Here is a 19,620-nt window from a genome sequence, read left to right on the forward strand (position 1 = left end):
CTCAGAGCCTGGCTGATATTCAGCAAATTGGAGAGCAGTTGTTCATCCCTGTTCAGTTAAATGATGGGAAGGACTCTGTTCTCGCTCGAGTGTGTGTGAACATCGGTAAGAGCTTCATCAGCGAAGCCATGTTCCGCCAACTCCCAAAAGATCCAGCCATTCCCACATTCAAACTGATAGACAAACGGGAAATGGAACTGGAAGCACCCAATTCCAAACATCTCCTGCCAAGCAGGTGTATTCTCAAAATCTCCATTGGCAACAAGAGCATAGTCCACAATTGTTGGGTCGTGTGAGACATCACTGCCGCTTTTTACTTAGGCAGTGACATTCTCAATCGCTTTGCCATTAGTTTGGACCTAATAAACTTCAAAGCTTGGTCCCGATTAGCGGATAATCCCATGGGCTTTGATGATCCAGAAAAAGCATTTAGGTCAGCTCAATTGCTACCTTATGCAGTTGAGATTCAGATCAAAGAGGAAGTCACCATCCCAGAAAGGACCCGACATTTCTCCCTGGAAGTGAAAGTTAAAAGAGGACAAAAATTGAAAAACCCTGATGCTTATATTAATCTAAATGCTTCTCTCCAACAGCAAGGGATGGGGCTAAACCCAACACCATTAGTCAACATAGAACATGACACCATTCCAATAGAGGTGGATAACAACGACTTAAAGAGTATTACTCTAGCCGCAGGCACCATTATTGGAATGGAGGTTGATGACCGACATTTTTCCATCGATTTAGGAAATGAACTGTTAGGACCAATCCCCAAGGACTGTTTTGAAAGTGACAGTGAGGACAATACAACACCAGACAGGATTTTTACCCGCCATGGGGGGAACGTCCTGGTGTACACTTCTTGCCCTTATGGCAAGGAAGATGTGACTTGTGACTTCAGGAAGGATGAGGTGATTTTCCAGGTCCATGAGGGTTGCCTTTCCCACCTGAGGCCTCCAGTCCAAATCAGCACTCTGACCAGGGACTTCTCCACCCAGCTGGAGGAGGCCGCTGAGATAGCCAAACCAGAAGTCTTTCCAGGCTTCAGGCAGATGGTGGAAGAGAGAGTCAACCTAGCTGATGCCTGTGTGACTCTGGAACAAAAGCAAAAGATGAAACAAGTTTTCTTGGATTTCCAAGATCTCTTTGCGGTAGACTCATATGACTGTGGTCGCACCGACATCCACACAACAACAATCCCCACGGACCCTGGCATGACTCCAATGTTTGTGAAGCAATATCGCTTGCCTCTCGCATCAATGGAGTACCTTACTGAAATAATTAAGAACCTTGAGTCCAGGGGAATAATCCGTCCCGTCCACAGCACCTTCAATAATCCGGTGCTGCGAATATTAAAGCCAAACGGCCAGTGGAGACTCTGCGCTGACCTTAGGGAGCTCAACAAACGGGTCCATACTTCCCGATGGCCTCTTCCCTACATTGACCAAGGGCTGGCCCAGATCCAGGGGTCACAGGTATTCACTGCAATAGACCTGACCAATGGATACTGGAATGTGCCTGTCAATAGGGAGGACCAATACAAACTGGCTTTTACCTTTGGGGGCCAGCAGTACACATGGACCCGGACTCCCTTCGGATACCTCAACTCCAGCAATGAATTCAACATTTTCCTACATAAGGCCATGCCCGACCTGGGTGCGAGGGATAACCTGGCTTATGCAGATGATGTCCTCATCAAAAGTTCATCTGTAGAGGAACACATAGCGGAGATCCGTTATGTTCTGACCCAGTTGAGGGCCGCTGGAGCAAAACTTTCCTTTCAGAAAGCACAGTGGTGTAGAACCCGTGTTAATTTCTTGGGGCATGAGATTACTCCTCAGGGTCTCTGTCCCCAGGAAAAGAAAGTGGAAGCACTTTAGAAACTGAAAGACCCCACAACTCTGCGGGAACTAAGGAGCCTCCTTGGACTGACTAATTACAGCAGAAATTTCATTGAGGGCTACGCAGAGATCACCAGACCCCTGATTCATCTCCTGAAGGGGGGGGTCAAGTGGGAATGGGGTCCAGAACAAGCCGAGGCGGTAAAACAACTCAAGAGAAGCCTCTCACATGCGCCTTGCCTAGCTCACCCTGTCAGAAACAAGGAGTTCTTCCTGGAGACTGGGTTCTCTAATACGTGCTTGACGGCAGTATTATACCAAAAGCATGACAAGGTCAATAAAGTAATCTCCTATGCGAGCAAAACTTCATCCTCGGTGGAGGAAAAATTCAATGATTGTGAGAAGGCACTCCTGGCAACGGTGTGGGCATTGAAGAATTACCGCCCATTTATCCATGAGGAACACATCATAGTGGAGACTCCACACCAGCCTCTGCAATATCTCCAAAGTGACAGAATCCGGGCCGGAAATGTGAGTAATTCCCGAATTACTTCCTGGATTCTGTCAATGCAAGGCTTTCCTGTGGAGGTCAGATATGGCCAAAACAAGAAGAGTCCCCCCGTGCAAGGTCTGGCTGACTTGCATGATTGTGCCAGAGAAAACTGTCTCGAGGACGAAAGTCTAAAAATCAAGGACAACACGGAGGCATACCTTAATTCCCCACACAAAGTCTTTGAAGAGGACAAGTGTGAGGGAATTCCCACTGTCTATGTGGATGGATGCTCGTACCATGTTGACAACGACGGGGAGAAAGAACTGGTGGCTGGCGTAGGGAATGCATGGGTGAAGAAGTTCCCAGAACCCTCCGCTGGATACAAAATTGGTCCCCAAAGTAGTTAGGTGGCAGAATGGATGGCTGTGCATCAAGCCATCCTCACTGCTGTCCAACATCAACTCCACGAACTGGTCATATTCACAGATTCTGATTATGTACGGAACGGGTTCGTGGAGCACCTGGTTAATTGGAAAACCAGAGGCATGATATGTGCTAACAACAAACCCTTGAAACATGGGAAGTTGATCCAAAACATTGATGATCTGGTCACCTTGAATGAGATGACCATCTACTGGAAAAAGATCAAGGGTCATTCCAAAGTAGAGGGACCAGACAAAACTGGAAATGACTTAGCTGACCAGCTGGCCAAAACCGGGGCCATCCAAGGGGATCTAATTGAGATTGAGTCCCTGTTGGGGGAAATCCAGGTCACTGCTATCACTAGGTCCCAGACAAATGCTCACAATGATCTGTCAACTGCCCAATGGAGCAAGGAGACCCCTGATGCTGATTTGATTACCGCTCAGAAGGGGGATCCAATAATTGGTAAATTTTACCAACACATTGAGGACCCTGAGAACTTTCCCCTGACGGATACCGATTACAATGGGAAAGAGGACCTTAGCGTGTTGATGAAATGTCCAAAAATGTTCCGGATCCAAGACGGTTTGTTGGTAAGGAAATCCAAAGCTGGCCACGATCAGTGGGTGGTTCCTACCTCATTCCGAAGCCCGATGTTAAGTCACGACCATGATGCGGCCACCGCCGGTCATAGGGGGTTTCACACAACACTGGAAATCTTAAGAGAGGTTGCATACTGGCCACACATGGGCCAGGACCTCAACCAATACTTGAAGGGTTGTCTTGTGTGTGCACAATTTCAGCGAACATCCCTCACACACCGGGCGCCTCTCCAAAAGAGGGGGATGAGACTGCCATGGTCAGATTTACAAATCGACTTTGTAGGCCCTGTGATTCGCTCGACTAGAGGAAACAAGTACATGTTGACCGTTACATGCTTGCTTACCAAGTGGGTGGAATGTCTCCCAGCCCCAAATTGCAAGGCAGAAACAGCAGCTGCCCTGATGATTAACCACATCTTTTACCGTTTTGGTCTACCTCAAAGGATTGAGTCAGACAGAGGTAGCCACTTCACCAGTGAAGTAATGACAAAGATGTGGGAGATACTGGGGGTCAAGAGAAAGCTACACATTGCTTACAGGCCAGCTTCTTCTGGGGCAGTAGAGAGATATAACCAAACCATTGTGAGCATATTAAAGAAGTTTGTGGCAGATTCTGGGCCAAGTTGGGATATCCGATTACCTCTGGTCCTAAGGGCCATCAGATCTACCCCTTCCTCTGCAACCAAAATGTCACCATTTGAGTTGATGACTGGACGCAAGATGGTGCTTCCTCAGCATTTGCTCTACAGAACCCAAGAGCAAATGTTGATAAATGCCTCCACAACTCATGAGTATGTGGAGAATTTAAGAAAACACCTTCACATGCTTTTGCCTATGCTCAGCGGAATCTAGAAAGATCAGCTGAGAGTATGAAGACCCACTATGACCTGAAAACTTCCAGGAAGGAATATCAGGTGGGGGACTGGGTCTATCTATACAATTTCCAAAGGAACCAGACCAAACAGCGAACATTTTTGCCTACATGGAAGGGGCCCTTTGAGATTATAGACAAGATCTCCCCTGTGGCCTACAAGATCCGCATCCCCAAAGGCGGTTTGGCAGAGGGGGAAGACAAGTGGGTCCACATTAACCAGTTGAAGTGTTGCCATCCCAGGCACACTGTGCAACAACTGGAGGAATCCTCTGGAATCCTAGAGGGTACTGTCTCAGATTAATTCAGTTCTAACTTAAAATATCCTATATATCGCCTATCAAATTCTGAGTTTCTCAATGTGGGTGTTTTCGTTTTTGAATGCAAAAAGAAATGTGCATGTTCATATGTTTTGACTATAAATTTATATGCCACCCCACTATATCAATGGTGGGGGAAAAATGTCTATGAATAGGTATTGCCGCTCTTCCTTTGTCGCTCTAGGAGAAAGAAAACCTTCAGACTGGCCAGGGAGGACGATCCGGAGACCGGGAGCAGAGACGCAAGGGGCCCGGAGTACCGCCCAATCTTCCCATCAGGACCGGCGAGGAGAACCGATCGATCCGACCGGATGGAGAAAAAGGTGCTGAACTGTGCCATCTATTGGAAGAAGATGAGGAAACATCCCAAATCTTGCAAGTTCCATCAGTGAAACAGAATGGCCATAGCAAGAGGGGGGCTTGTGGTATGTTTTTACCCATGCATCCGAGCCCTACCACAAAAACTGTGCAGTACTGGCATTGAAAACATCATGATAGCCAGAGCTTCCCAGAAAATGCCCAGGGAAATGCATGAAGAATAGGCTGCCACCCATTTTTGCCGATGTTATGGGCACAGAAGGGCACTGCCTAAAACCACCATTGGACTACCCACACAGTAGCCTGAAACCATTGGGAATGGCAATGCTGATTGCCAAAAACAACCTAGAACTGTGGGGAATTAATTTCTTAAATCCCAAAAATGGTTGCATTACCAGTACTCACCACTATCAGAAAGCCGGCGTTTTAAAACCACCAGACATTTGTGTAAAACTGAATAAATGAACCCAAAGCAAGCCAAAGAAAGACTTACTGAGAGGTGGATACAATGTAAAGTTATATTCTGAAGTGACTTGAATGTTCATAACAAGACTGGCTGAGCTCTGCAGGTCTGCAGCAGCCTAACTGAAACTGGATTTAAAACTACCAAATATCGAAAATGTTTAAATTAACTGAGTGACCAACTTTTGAGTGTCACATAGTTTGTCACTGTTAAAATGTCATAGTTTTGAACTTAGAATCAGCATTCTAGCTGCATATGTAAAAATTGTCTTGACTTAAACTGGGGAACAAAAAGTGACATTTTATCTGAATCCTGGCTTAATGAAACTGAATTCTGCCCACCAGCTACCCCCGACAGGAGTTGAGACTTGCACAATAGCTGTGTTCCCAGGCCTAGCTGCCTTTTGCTGTTCCCACCAAAAGGGATATGACACTTCTCTGATTGAATTACCTGGGCTCTGCAGGAAATTGAACACAGCCCTGTCCTGACTCAGGTAAATGTTTTATTATGGGTGTCGTAAAAGTGGCTTCCTCCTGGAAGGAAAGGGGAGGAGCACTGCCTGTGAGAGCAAGCTGGCTTGGCAGAACTGGAAAAACCAGAAATTCAACCTTGTGCTGGGGGGAAACCACACCCCTTTGGGGCCAGAACATAAATCTAAAAAGATGGATCATTCATAGAGCGGACTTGTGAAAATTTTATAAGTGATATCATTATTCTTGTGATTTTTCTGTGCACATTTGAAGAAGTGGTAGGACCCGGTGGTATGTTCGGGGGGTTTTAGCGGAAAAGAGGATATTACTCTAAATGTATGTATGTTAAAAATCTGACACTCCACCACCTAATGCCCACATGCTTTGCGAACATTTGTGTAAATGCGGGGACAAATCCAATATTGGTGACCCGACCAAAAAGTGAAATATGTTGCCATTTTTTAACCCAAGCTCCTAGAAACGACAGAATTGGAACAGGGGCTACCATCAGTAAATGCATGATGTGTGTATGCAATGCCAAACAACTGTCTATCGGGGAAGTATGTATTTGTATCAGATATAGATTGTGTGTAAAGTTGACAGGGGTGGGTTCTCTGTATCATAAAAAGACCTCATCATGATGACACTTCATTTCATTCCCCCAATCAAGGGGAAGAGGAGGAAGTGGCCAATGACAAGTGGAGAGGGGTAGGGCCTAGAAAGCTAGCCTCTCCACCCACTTTCAAAACATATAAAAGCAGACAGTCAGGACAGATAGGGAAATTCAATTCCATTTGCTGCGGAGCATGCTGCCGGACCATACAACATCCAGAGATCCAGACTTCAAGTCAATCAATCTCCAGAACCTGTAGCAGTACCTAGAAAGCAGAGCAGTATCCAGAATCCAGAGAGGCTAGACCAGCAGAGCAGAGCTGACCCAGACCGCTGTTCGCAGAACCAGAGAGCTGAACCGGAGTCCAGTCCAAAACCAGACCAGATCCGTGGCGAGGCCTATTTTAAAATATATTGTGAGTACCTAGCAGAACTGTGCAGAACCAATCTCTTAGTTAAAATAATATAATTCAATCTATTTTAATCTAACCAGAACTGCCTCCTTACTGTCACCTGTCATTTGCAAAGCTGTCACTTGTCATTTTCTAGCTGCAAGCTGTAACCTGTCGCTTTGAACTTTTAAAATTTCAAATCCTTTAAAACTACCTTTATTTAATCGTCCGTATCTCTGGAACCGTTTGGGCTAGGAACTTGGTTTAACTTTCCTCTGAAAGCTTAGAATCTCAGCTTTTCGACAAGTTTAGAACCGACTTGCTACTTCATATACTCTTACCGTAATCACGATTCTCGCACTCGCGAATTTTACCGCGATTTGCAATTTGGTTAAAAATCCAGCCACGTGTGAAAACAGCAGCTTCATTGCTTTTCTTTGCCAAAAATTAATTTATCCTGCTAGTTGCTCCTAGATCCTTGCTAAAGTGAGCCTGAACTCATCCCAAGTATATTTCACTCACCCTGAACCTCCTAAAGGGAATTAAAAGCATTTTAGCATATTTTTCACTTCCTTGCAAACCACATTCAAAGCATTTTGGGCCTGTGTTAAAACTCCGACCTGTTTTCCTCTAAGCTTGCTGGGGTGAACTGAATTCCATTTGATTGCATTTCTAAGAACTGTGTGCTCTCCCCTTCATTTACTTACATTGCATAAGGGGGGGAGTGGATTGCCAGAGAAAAGTGATTACATTGTTTTGTTGAAATCATATTGAGTATTTTCTGTATTGCATTTTCATTCAACATTGCATCCATCTGAACTTATATAAAGCATTCTCTACCACCTTATTCTTCTGTTCCTATTCACAAGTGTGCTAGTGCCAGACTATCCATTATTGATTACTGCTCAGATTAAGTGTGATATTCAATTATCAATTTATTATAAAGTGTGATATATATATATATTGTTTAAATTATCAAATAAACCGTTTAAACTTGCAAAACAGAACTACTTCTTGGCTCAGTGGGGTCAGGGGGATTCCAAGAGAGGGGTGTTATATAGGGGTAGTCATCCAGAACGCATGAACTGGACGTAAAGATATATCAATAAGGGTTTCCATTCAGTATCCCAGACTAGGCATTGACTTAGCTGTAGTGTTGAATTGAATCCTCTTACAGGGGGTAGGCATCATGACACCTGGTCCCCACGGTGGCATAATTGCATTTTGCCAGGATTCACATTTATCCCTATTTGAACTATTGTTTAGTCAAGGCCTGGTCCCAAAACCAGTTTCTGGTCCATCTTTGGCAGGTGTGTCAAACTTTGACCTGATGGGGATTCCGATCAATCTCCCAAAGTCTCAACTGCCTCTTTCTCAAAGTTTGCATTTCATTGGTGTCCTGCTCTTCCCACGGGAAGGGAAGTTTCCGCTTTCACAACACAGGGCTTCCCGACTCCAGAACTGGTTATGTGATATCTTGCACAAGAACTGGGCTCTAACCATGGAACTATTGTGTCTCCAGGGCCATATGACTCCCTGCAACTTTGCAGTCTTTTGGGCATGGCTGCATTCATGATGGTTGATTAATCGCATACTGTCACATTGAAGCCCTGCTTCCCAGGCTTATGACTCTGTGCTTCCAATGATGCCTGCCCTGCAAAGGGCGTTCCACTAGCAGTCTTTTGGGTCACATCTCCGGAAAGGTATGGCATTTTCCTCAGAAGTGCCAACCATACTTACTACCGATGCCAGCGGCTTGGGCTGGGCCCACTCTCTGGGGCCTGTCTCATGATGCAGAGTGGACTCTGAAGGACAACAGCGTTCCTCCAATTGGAAAGGACAGGCAGCCATCAAGAGTGCACTGTTGTTCTTCCAGAAATAGGTCGAGGGGGGGCTGTGGCTGACCTGGCATTGTCCATCTGCACCTGGGATGAGTCACACTGCTCTCACAGCAGGTGGTTCATGTATGGGGGTGGATAATACAACAACAGACAATCTCCGCAGGGTGTTTCCGGTGTCTGGGAAATGGTTCTTCACCCTGACATCTTTCGGGAGATTTGCAGGAGGTTCAGTTTCCCCTGGGTGGACCTCTTTGCTTCCCCCTGCAATGCTGAGTTTTCCCAATTATTTGTCAGTGCTCCGTCCCCTGGGTCCTTGGGAGTGGATGCCATCACCTTGGTCTGGCCTCTGGCTCTTATTTATGCCTTTCCCGAATCCCCTTGATGGGGAGGGTACTCAGGTGGATCCGGGAGAATCCCGGCGTGTTTATCCTGGTGGTTCATTACTGGCCCAGATGGAGGTGGTTCCCAACCTTCTGGAGATGCAGTGGACTCTCCCGTGGGTGTTTCCCTGGTGGCCATCGCCGCTAAGGGGCGGCACTCTTCCTTCCCCATCCTCTCTCATTCTTTGTGGGATCTGAAAACTGATCAGAGTGGCCTGCAAGAGTTAGGACTTTCTGCCATTGTGGCTGGGGTGGTCCAGAGGGTGCGTCGGTCCTCTACTCTTAAGACAAATTACCACCACTGGGCTCATTTTCTGGAATGGTGTGCCCAGAGGGGTCTCCAGGCCGTGCTGTGTGGTCTTCCTTACATTTTACAGTTCCTCATTGAAGTGGTGTTAAGACAGATTTCTGAACTCTGACCTGGTGGGCAGAGGTTCAGAAGGCCAGCATAGTTTCTAGGAACAGGGTTTCTTCTGCTCCTCAAAAAACCCTCACTTGACCCATCAGTACCAGGGAACTACAGGCCCATCATCACCATCCCCTTTCTACTGAAAATTCTGGACAAAGCGGCCTATCAGCAAGTCCAAAAATTCCTCGAAGAGCACTGCCCTCTGGGCCTTCGGCAGTCTGGTTTCAGACCTCGACATGGGACTGAAATGGCTCTAATTGACCTAAAAAATCAAATGGACGACATTTGTGACGCTGGCAAAACAGCACTCCTGCTCCTCCTCGATCTATCAGTGGCATTCGACATCGTCGATCACAACACACTCTGCCACCATTTCTATAGCAGCTAACTTCTCCCCGAAAGCATGCGCATGGATCACCTCCTTTCTACAGGAAAGGGCCACGAAAGTTTTCTCGGACTCAGCATGCGCCTCTCCCAGTCACATCAAATGTGGGGTGCCCCAGGCCTCCTGCATAGTGCTCACCCTCTACAACCTATTCACTCGGCCTCTCTTCAATCTCCTCGATGCCATGGGCATCTCCTACACCAACTATGCGGATGACACCCAAGTGCTCATCCCGCTCTCAGGTGACCATGAGTTGGACAAGAACACCCTCAACTCCATCTACGCCACTATCCAAACTTGGATGGCAGACAACTGGCTATGTCGTAATAGCAAGAAGACCAAACTTCTACTTATTGGGTCACCAACAATTCTAGGCAGCCTCGACAAATGATACTCCTCCTTTACCATCGACAACATACCGATTGCGGTATCCCAAACAGTCAAGACTCTAGGAGTCTACCTTGACTCTAATCTCACCATGGACAGGCCTGTTAATGCCATAGCCTCTTCATCTGCATACTACTCCAAACTCATCTACGCAGCAAGACCCTTCAAATCCTCTTAAAATGGCCTCACTATTGCCAGGGCCATGATAGGATCCAGGTTGGACTACTGCAATGTGCTCCTTGGTGGAACCTCCGGCAAAAATATCGCCAAGCTCCAACTTGCCCAGAACAACGCCCTCAGGGCCGCCACAGGTTTCTCCAGGAAAGACCACATTTCTGACCTTAGAAGGCCGGTCCACTGGCTGCCCAATATTCAGAGTATCATCTTTAAAATCCTCTCCCTCACCCATAAATGCCTCCATGACCTTGCTCCCCCTTACCTTGCCCAGAGAATTTCACGACCCACCTCTGCCAGGACCTCTAGATCTGCCTACACCAACCTGATCTCTACACCCAAGACCTGCAGAGTACGTGCGGGCGGTTAGAGCTTCCCAGCTCTAGCAGCCTCACACTGGAACACCCTACCCACGCACCTCAGGGGTATTGACTCTCCCTTAGCCTTCCGCAAAGCCTTAAAAACCAGGTTGTTTGTCTAACCTTCCTGCCATGATCTCTGGAGGCAGACGAACGACCTATGTAACCATGCTCCGTTTTCTCTCTCTATAACTTTGTTTTCTATGTATACAAAATCTTGACTGCGTACACCTTCATGTAATAGCGCCCGATGTCTATGGGCTGCAGTGCACTCTACAAATTTAAAAAAGTAAAATAAATAAAATAGGGTAACCTCTTGACAAGCCAGACAAATCAATGTAGCTATGGTATGCAGGCAAGACTAAGTCTCAGGAGGGGTGAGGGTGACTGAAAGACCTCAATGAGCACACAGAGCCAGGACACTTACAAATTACTCCCAGACAGGTGTATATATCAAAAATAAGGCAAAGGGGCAAGATGGCCAAAGAACAGGACAAAGAACCTCGTGGCATGGCCATTTTGGAGCCAGGCCACCTATTCATGTCAAACCCGGTTAACGTGGTTTAAATGGTAGGAAAGGGTTACATTATATGAAAAGATAAGCTGCCAACAGCCCTGTCCATGACACATATGCACATCTCCAAAAAAGTCCTACGACAGTATCTAGGGTTTTTGTAATTGAGTATGAGACCCAAGTGCACTGTATGGTAAGGTACATTGTATATTGAAGACGCGGCAGCCCTAACCAATATCTACTCAGCCATCCAGGATGGCTGCCAAAAGACTCTGGATGGGTGCCAACCCGTCTCTGCCTAAACAGGGACAAAACTGAGATCCTCCTAGTAGGTACTAGTGAAACTCTCAAACTCCCACCACAATACAAAACCTTTAACATTGACAACTCCACCTTCACAGTGTCCACAACTGTTAAAAACATAGGTGTCTACCTAGACGCTTCACTAACTATGTCCCGCCAGGTCAACGCCATAGCCTCTTCAGCCACACTCACCACCAAGGTGATCAACTCCGTTAAACCCTTTCTCTTCACAAAAAACTGCCTATCCACCGCCAGAGCCACAATAGGCACTAAACTGGATAACTGCAATGCCCTAGTCTTGGGCACCTCTGCAAAACACCTAAAAAACTACAAGTCACTCAAAATAATGCACTCAGGGCAGCACTGAGCATTCCCAAAAGGGAACATATCTCTCAAACCAGAAAAGAAGCCCATTGGATACCTGTAAAGGAGTGTATACTCTTCAAAACAATGGCCATCACACACAGGTGCCTCTCATCAGATGCCCCACCCTACCTATCCGAACGAATCCCCCCCAACTCCTCCAACCGACCTACTAGATCACACCTCTCCAATCAGATATATGTACCCACATTCAAAAGAACCAAAGCAGGAGGGTCCAGTTTTCAACACCTCGCACCAAAAAGTTGGAATGCCCTTCCCACCACACTAAGGAATGAAAAAACCTACACCACCTTCCACAAAACGCTAAAAACCTTACTGTTTTGCTAAATGTACCTAATTAGCCTGCATACTCATGCTGTTGCACTGTAACCATAGCAACAGTATAGTATACGCGTCTTTCTTTGTCATCATCTGATACCTGTCTATTCTATTGTATTCAATACTGTCTTACTACCTATGCAAGCTAAGCACTCTGTAACAGTGCCACGAAGCCCCAGGGCTGCTTGTGCGCTTTATAAATGCAAATAAATAAAATAAATAAAACTTGTGCACTTGTTACATGTTGCAGAAAAAGTTGAAACATTGGAAAGGACTAAGGGAAACAAAGTCTGCCAGTACTGACTGTCTTAAGAGCATGTCAGGTTTCCCATAAAAAGTGAGCGAAAGACCAGAGAAGTGCAGCAGAAGTCCGTGCTTCCCTGGCAAAATCAGACTAAGGTGTTCAAACAGCAGCAACAAGTTTAGGGGTGTACAACTGGAAGGAAATTACATATGCAATGAAATCTTTCCTAACAAGTGAATGTGAAGGGTGTAGATGTTTATCTGCTCCACTCTCAATGGTCAGCCAGTCTTTTTTGGCTTCCTGTCACCCTCCGGTTGGGGCTCTTGTCTCGAGCTTTCTGAAGGAGGTGTCAGAGTCTCATCCTTTGGGTCATGTGGGGATGCTCTCTGGGAACTCCCTCTGGTCCTTTCCATGTTGCAGAAGCATCCTTTTGAGCCCCTTGAAAGTATTGAGCTGAAGTGGCTGACTCTGACTCTGAAGACAACCTTTCTGATTGCCATCACCTCGGCCAGGCGCTTGTGTGAGATTGGGGCCCTTTTATACATGCCTCCCTTTCTGGTGGTCCTTGAGGAGGCTCTCGTTCTGAAATATGACCCTTCCTTTGTTCAACAGGCCCCCCCTGGTTCCATCATTCTAAGTATGTCGTGCTCATGGCCTTCTTTCCAGCAAAATGATGCTGTGAGAATTGTATGTAACATCTCAAGGAGAGATCACATCACAAAGCCATAAAAGGAATTTCATTCGCTCCCAGTGACTGCTAGGGAACATTTCAAAGTCCTTGCACTAAATCACAAATGTATGAAGGGGGAAACCCTGAGAAACGTTAAGCAAAGGCTAGCCAACTACTACACAATGCCTCTCGGACCCAAGGGAAAAAAGAGCGTGGGGAAATGGAAGATCATTTCCTGTTCTAGTGGCAAAGGCGTGGAATTAATTTCTGGTCAAATGAAGGCAGGAGAGAAAACAGGACACTTTCAAGAAACAGTTGAAAACCCTTCTTTTTAAATAAGCTGCAAGCTAATTGCTTACCCACTACCTGTTTGTTCCATTTCAGAAATGAACCAAATCAAATTAAATAAAAAATTACAAGTGGTGGCAGGTTGTCTTAGTCCCCATTCATTGAAGTCCATAGGACTCAATGGGTAATTTCAGTGATTTGCCCATTTTGTGGCTGTAAAGTGGAGGATTACCTTCAGCATTCTTTTGAAGGTTTCCCCTCCACTTTACCTTCAAACATGTAGTTCAGCAGTGTGGTAATGCAGCAGTAATTCTGTTACCACTGCATTACCATCATTTTGGGGATTTTAATCTTAGACTGGGGTCAGGAGAGGATCTATTTGTCGATAAAGAGGAGTTGACTGATTCAATTCCTAATACTTGTCTGAGGGATACACTTACATCTACCCCTTCTCACACACAGGTGTTGCCTGTTTTGCTTGATTCTTGTACCCTGCCCCCCCCCCCCTCAACCCTCCAGCCTACTTCTGCAGGAGTCTGTCCTGATACATTCTGGTTTCACCATCAATGTCTTGTGGCCAATGCTGGATTTGACTTTTATGGACTTCATTGATTCATAGTGTGTCACCATTTCTCAGCTCTCATGCTGGAATTTGTTTGCAACTTGTACTCATGGTGGCCCTGAAGCATAATGTTCCCATCTTCATCTTGTATCCTGGCTTGCAACATTACGTGTTACTATTGACTTCTGCAATTGTATTCGCTCTTCCCTTTTACTTCTCCACTCTTTTTGACTGCTTACTCTCTGTTCTCTCCTCCTTTCCCTTTCTCCCTTTTCCTATCTCCTCTCCTCCTCCCCTTACTCTTCTTCTCTGCACATACTCTATCAGAATTTTCCCTGGACCTAGTATGATAGCAACCTCGTCTGTCTCCTCCCCCCTCCCATTGCTCATCTCCCCACCACTCCAGTACTATCTGAAATGTCATCGGGAATAGTATGATAGTCGCTTGTTTTGTTCATCCCCTCCCTTTCTGCACCCCTCTCCCTCAGCTTTTGTTTTTCTCCGGCTCTACCAGAAATTTCGACAGGCCTAGTATGGTACTCGCCTGTCTGTTTCCATTTCCTTCCCACTCTCCCCCTCCCTTCCTTATCTATGTCTTAGCTCTTGCACTATCTGAAATGTTGTCAGGCTAATTGTTATTTCACATCCTTACTGTTCATGGCCTGTAAGAATGTCATTGTATTTTCCCTTGTTCCCTCCCTTGCATTGAAGCGCTTTGAAACACATTTTGTATAGGCGCTATATAAATAGCCTATCATATCATCATAATAGTGGACTTATTTTGTGGGACTTATTGCCATTAATGGGAGGTTTGATACTTCACCTGCAGGCACCTTCATGTTTAATAATGGCCAGTTCCGTAGCATAATTGATTATATTCTGGTCCCAATGTATTGCTGTGACTGTATCGATAATTTTGCAGACCTAGCCTTTGCTTCTAGAAATAACAACAAATAAGAGAGCCATATCTTGAAGGGCTTGTAGGGCAACATCATTTTTGGGACACGTGGTGGGGCTCATGAAGTCTGTAAATACGAATAGTACACCACCTGATCCGATTAGGGGTCTTTCCTCTTTTACTAAGAAATGCAGGGATCATTTTAGTAAAGCAAGATGTGCCATATTAAGGGAAAGGACAGATTCTGAATCTCAGATAGGTGCAAGGAAAAAAGAAGGTACTTCTGGGCACCTTTAAGACGGATGTTCCGGATATAGATAATATGAGACAATGCTACAGACTATAGGCGTGAACTATTAGCGAGGAAAAGAGATTGCCTGCAGTCATTGGGAATCACTGTGAGAAGCTGCTTTATCTAATGATAGTAAGAATCTCTGGAGGATTGTCTCCAAGAAGTGCTCTGGGTTAGACCTTGGACACAGAAGAACGGTTCTTCGGAAGAAGAAATGAATACTGACAGGAACTGTCAGAAAATTTAAAAGGGAACAGATATAAACAATGTCCTGGCTGTCCCTGTAGGAAGAACACCCTGCCCCTGAAAGGGGTGCCTGTCCCTAGGTAATGGATGATGCGCCGCCTATCTAACAAGGATAGTGGAAGAGAAACTTTCCCTAATCTCTACCAATTGGAACATGCCAAATTCTGTTAGAGTTAAAATAACTCGAGATACAACCAATCGGCTATTATTATTCAGACAGAACTGGAAATTAGATCCAATCAGTAATAGTTGACTGACTGGTGGAGAACAATATATATTTGTAACCTTAGGAGTTTTTTAATTGATTTATATACCCACAGATATCAAGTATACCAAACACAATTGGTGGTGCTCGAAATCATGTTCAAAACAAATGCCCATATCTTTTGGATCTCTAAAAACGCTAACTGGACATGAGTGCAGTTGTAATTATGGTATGTCGTATCCCTCGTTATTATCTGGAATATCGAAGTGATCATGAGACCCCTCATGATCCGTTGGTCGACCGGTTTCGATGGTATACGAAATTAAACCATCTTCTGCAGGATCATTATTTGTAGTGTAGTAATTCACATTCCAACAAATCACTGTGTTGTACAGTGAAGATGAGTGCCTTCCTCTCCTGTGGGGACACAAAGATGAAAAAGCAGGGTGTAAGTACCCCATTGGCTACACAGGATCTGCATTAGGGCTGAATAACAGCTGCATGGTTTAAAAAAACTAGCATTACTCAAAGTCTTGTTCAAATAGGAACTGGTCTTTGCCACATCATTCACGTGCTGTGCATAAACTCTAGTAGACTGGTGAGGGGGGTGCTGGGGGTAGGGACATATGCATACTCATGGTTGTCTGGTCTCAACCTGAGCCTGGTTATAGTGATACAAAGAATGCCATTTTGTAAATTATTTTAATTAAATGGGCATCTTGGAGTGAGAGCCAATATGAATCCACCCACCTGATGGTAATTGGTGGTCAGTATCGAGAGGAGAGCAGCGTGGTTCCTGCAAAAGCCTGCTTCTGATTGTTGACTGTGGGAGTCCCACAACTCTAAAGAGAGTGAAGAGAGGGAGCGCTGGCTGTAACAAATACGTGAATCTGGTTGCAGCAAAGGTAATGTAGAACTCGCGGATTTGAGAGTGCTTACCTGTGTGTGCCGTTTCAGTGTACGTGCATCAATCGCCAACTGCTCAGTCTGCTGAAAACAAGCATTTCTCATGCGAGCGCAGATTAAAATGAGTTATGTGCTCGTCACGAGGGGCGTGATCTATTGATCACAAGACCACGTGTTTAGATATTACGTGGCGGCCATGATGGAATGGGCCAAAAGAGATGATGTTATATCAAGTGCACGCATTTGTTTCTGTGCTACAGATGGTCAAGTAGCATTTCAGAATGAACTGAATATAATTGAATATACAGAAAACTCGTACTATTATTAAATTTGCAAGAGCTCTGTAATGTGTAGACTTGCGGAGTCTCAAGAAAGTCTTCGGCGTACACATAGATGTCATACCGATAGCAAAGTAATCTGGAAGTGAATGGTTGTGCAATGCACTCTGTAGACATGCTCGCAAGATGTTAATAAGTATAATGATTATACTGTTGGGCTTCATCGTCCATGTGCCGGAGCTATTGAAATTCCAAGCTATGCAAAGGAGAGTGGTATTGCCTAAAATGGTGCGTAGACGTGTGTCTTGTGATGGTCACGCTATGTATGCAAAAGATGGTATGCACACCTATCATATTCCTATTAAACAAATGCTGCATGTTCTTACGTAAACAGTGAAATATGTTTTTAACCCAGTACCCATCATTATTACCGGGGCATCACGGCTAATTCCTGCCACTGGATGGCTTCATTCAGGCCCTGCTTGCATGTGTTCAAGCGAAAAATCCACATCTGTTCTCTCCTGTTCTATCAACGGTTAGGGAAGGTAATCTTCCTATGTTTTTAATTGTACCCTGTTTTTGTATTGCTTAGACTTTGGACAGCCACAAGTCCCGGAAATGTTTGTCTCGGAGCAAGACTGGTTTGCACATTTTAGTTCTCTTTACAGTGTACACGATAAGGCTTATACAATGGTACAAAGATTTCTTCAGATACCCTACATTCTGACTCTATGTTCAGTGTCAGGTGCGGTAAGAAGGGTGAAGTGAGTAGCACAGTCAATGTGGATTTGCCACAGGTGCGTACTCGCACACCTTATCTTCAACATGTATGTAAATGGTTTACCATCTTTCTTAGAAAATCTCAACGCTGATGAACCTCGGTGCAAGGCAGGAAGAATCCTGTACTAAGTTATGCTGATGATGCAGCTTTGTTGGCTAGGTACCCGAGGTCTCCTCAGTGTTTTGTAGAGGGGTATACTAGGTTTATGACGCTTAGGGGTCTGAAGGTTGACGGTGACAAATGCAAAATAATATGTTTCACCAAAAAAAACTCTCCATGATCCTACAATCTCCCTTGATGGTTGCTCAAGGTCTACCAGTGCTTTGCGTATCTTAGCTTAGCGTTTAGCAGTCAGCTAAACACGAAGGACAATCTAACAATCAGAAGGGGTAAAATGAAACAATCTATTGGCAGTATTTTCAGATTTGCCAAATCACTGCAACACTTTTCTGTTAGGCATATGCTAACTGCCTATAGGGGTAAGAGTGTGGCTATTTGTGTCTTTGGCAGTGAACTCTGGGGTGTGGATGATGTGGGGGGACTTTAAGCCCTTGCCTTCCAAGGACGAGCATACTCGTCGTTTTTCTATAGACTTGATTAAAGCTCAGCAGTTAAGGGGTTAAGCAGAGGAGAACTATTTTATTTCTCATCTTTTGGCAGTACATCTGACAACAGCATCCTTTAACACTCTTTTTTCTAACTCATCATGTATTGTTGATATGTCTGCGAAGGAACTTAAACAGAGCACCTGAATTTGTGGAATAGTACGAAGGTAGAATGAATCTTGCACAATTGACTGTAAGACAGTATCTTCCCCTCTCACCATTAACAGGGAGCGCTGTGTATTTTGATTTTGTGGACATGTTTTACCACAGATCCAGCCTGTAAGATTATAGAGTTAATATGCTGCAGCTAAAAGCTATATGTGGCGCATGCAAGTGCAAGGCAGTTGGGCAAATGGCTTGGAGTAGGGCTGTTGGAGAATTAACAATCCATTTATTTTGGCTGAAGGGCATTGAAACACCTAGTGTTGTCTGCAGCATGTGAGTGTGCATGTGGAAGTGCTTGTGCAAGTGCAAGTGCAAAGCAGTTGGGGAGACGGCTTGAAGCAGAGCTACCAGAGAATCAGGAATCCATTTCCTTTTGCTGAAGGATATTGAATTGCCTAGCAGTACCTGGAGTGCTTAAAACCCACTCTGCAGTGCATGAGCATACACTTGGAAGTGTTTGTGTAAGTTCAACGCAGTTGGGCAGACAGTTTAGAGGAGAGCTACCAGAGACTCAGCCATCCATTTCTTTTGCTAGAAGGATAATGAATCACCTAGTGTTGCCTGGTGTGCTTAAAACCACCTGTATATCACTTGAGCGCATGCATGGAAGTGCTCATGTAAGTGCAAGAAAGTTGGGCATGCGGCTTGCAGGAGAACGACAGGAGAATCAGCAATCAATGTCATTTGGCTGAAAGATATTGAATTGCCTGGAGTACTTAAAAACTTGTCTGCAACACTAGAGCGCATTAATGGAAGTGCTCATGTAAGTGCAAGACAGTTGGGTAGACAACTTGGAAGAGAGCTACTGGAGAATCAGCAATTGTATTCTTTTGGTTGAAGGTTTTTGAATTGCCTACTGTTGCTTAGATGTAACGCTCACCTGATTCCCGTAGAGGCGCCGGTCTTGACTGGGCGTATACCGTATCTTCAAAGGTGATGTGTAACACACGCCTGGCTCTTTGGGCTGGACCTCTGTGCACTGTATGTCTGACTCGAAGGGTAAGATGTCTGCAGATAGAAAATATGGGATTAATGAACTGGGTTATTGAATGTCTCTCTCTTCTTCCCTTTCTCTTCTCCTGTAGAACCCCAAAGGTTAACGCTCTCACCTTAGGTAAGTGAACGCCGTGCTCTCCATCTGCCTCGGGGTAGGGTGCTGTAACCAGTTTCTTCACTGGATAAGGGGAGCAGGCCTCTTGACTTCAGAGGACTGCTGTCCGT

The 19,620-nt window shown here is 45.2% G+C and overlaps 1 long non-coding RNA gene across 2 annotated transcripts in view; it reads right to left on the reverse strand.

Annotated features, from left to right (window-relative positions):
• The window catches only part of LOC138527315 (uncharacterized), a 63,441-nt gene extending 46,761 nt beyond the window's left edge, over positions 1-16,680 (reverse strand). Inside the window, exons 1-3 of one of the 2 annotated variants that reach the window (XR_011283888.1) lie at positions 16,604-16,680; positions 16,415-16,506; positions 15,766-16,081 (exon numbers count right to left, since the gene is read on the reverse strand). This is a non-coding gene — a long non-coding RNA (uncharacterized lncRNA). Of the gene's footprint in view, positions 1-15,765; positions 16,082-16,414; positions 16,507-16,603 lie in introns of those variants that run through there. The other variant, XR_011283887.1, reaches the window with a different exon arrangement.
• Between the last annotated feature and the right edge of the window lie 2,940 nt (positions 16,681-19,620).

Source organism: Ambystoma mexicanum, chromosome 14 (genome assembly GCF_040938575.1).
Source record: "Ambystoma mexicanum isolate Mex_15411 chromosome 14, UKY_AmexF1_1, whole genome shotgun sequence".
NCBI lineage: Eukaryota > Metazoa > Chordata > Amphibia > Caudata > Ambystomatidae > Ambystoma > Ambystoma mexicanum.